General features: G+C 40.4%; 1 long non-coding RNA gene across 1 annotated transcript in view; it reads left to right on the forward strand.

The window, feature by feature from the left end:
- The first annotated feature begins 312 nt into the window (after nt 1-312).
- The window catches only part of LOC115188981 (uncharacterized), a 519-nt gene continuing 368 nt past the window's right edge, over nt 313-463 (forward strand). The window contains exon 1 of the long non-coding RNA XR_003876654.1: nt 313-396. This is a non-coding gene — a long non-coding RNA (uncharacterized LOC115188981). The remainder of the gene's footprint in view (nt 397-463) is intronic.

Consider the following 463-nt stretch of genomic DNA (forward strand, 5'->3'; position numbering starts at 1 on the left):
AACCACACCGGTTGGTCAAAATTTCCAAGTCTCATTTTCCGTCATCGTACAAAACCCCCTCTCTGCCCAGGAGTTGATCATCTTTAGTTCTCAGAGAGGTGCAGTTATTGATGCGTACTTTCTCATCTGAGTAGTCCACAAACCGCAGGTTCTAGCTGAAACAACGTCTCTGATATTCTCAGGTAAGAAGTAGCTTCAGTGAATTTGATTGTCATGATTGCTTGTTCAAATTGTATTTATATTGTTCTTCCTATTTTGTAGACATTGTAGTCCTAGTCCTACCTATGCATCTGAAAGCTGCTACAGCTGCCGCATCTGTTATTAATGGGATGCTATAGGTATAAACCCATAGATGTAGGCTAACTGTTGCCATCTGTTATTAATGGGATGCTACAGGTATAAACCCATAGATCAAGGCTAACTGTTGCCATCTGTTATTAATGGGACACAATAGGTATAAACC

The sequence above is a fragment of the Salmo trutta genome, unplaced genomic scaffold (genome assembly GCF_901001165.1).
Source record: "Salmo trutta unplaced genomic scaffold, fSalTru1.1, whole genome shotgun sequence".
NCBI classification, from domain to species: domain Eukaryota; kingdom Metazoa; phylum Chordata; class Actinopteri; order Salmoniformes; family Salmonidae; genus Salmo; species Salmo trutta.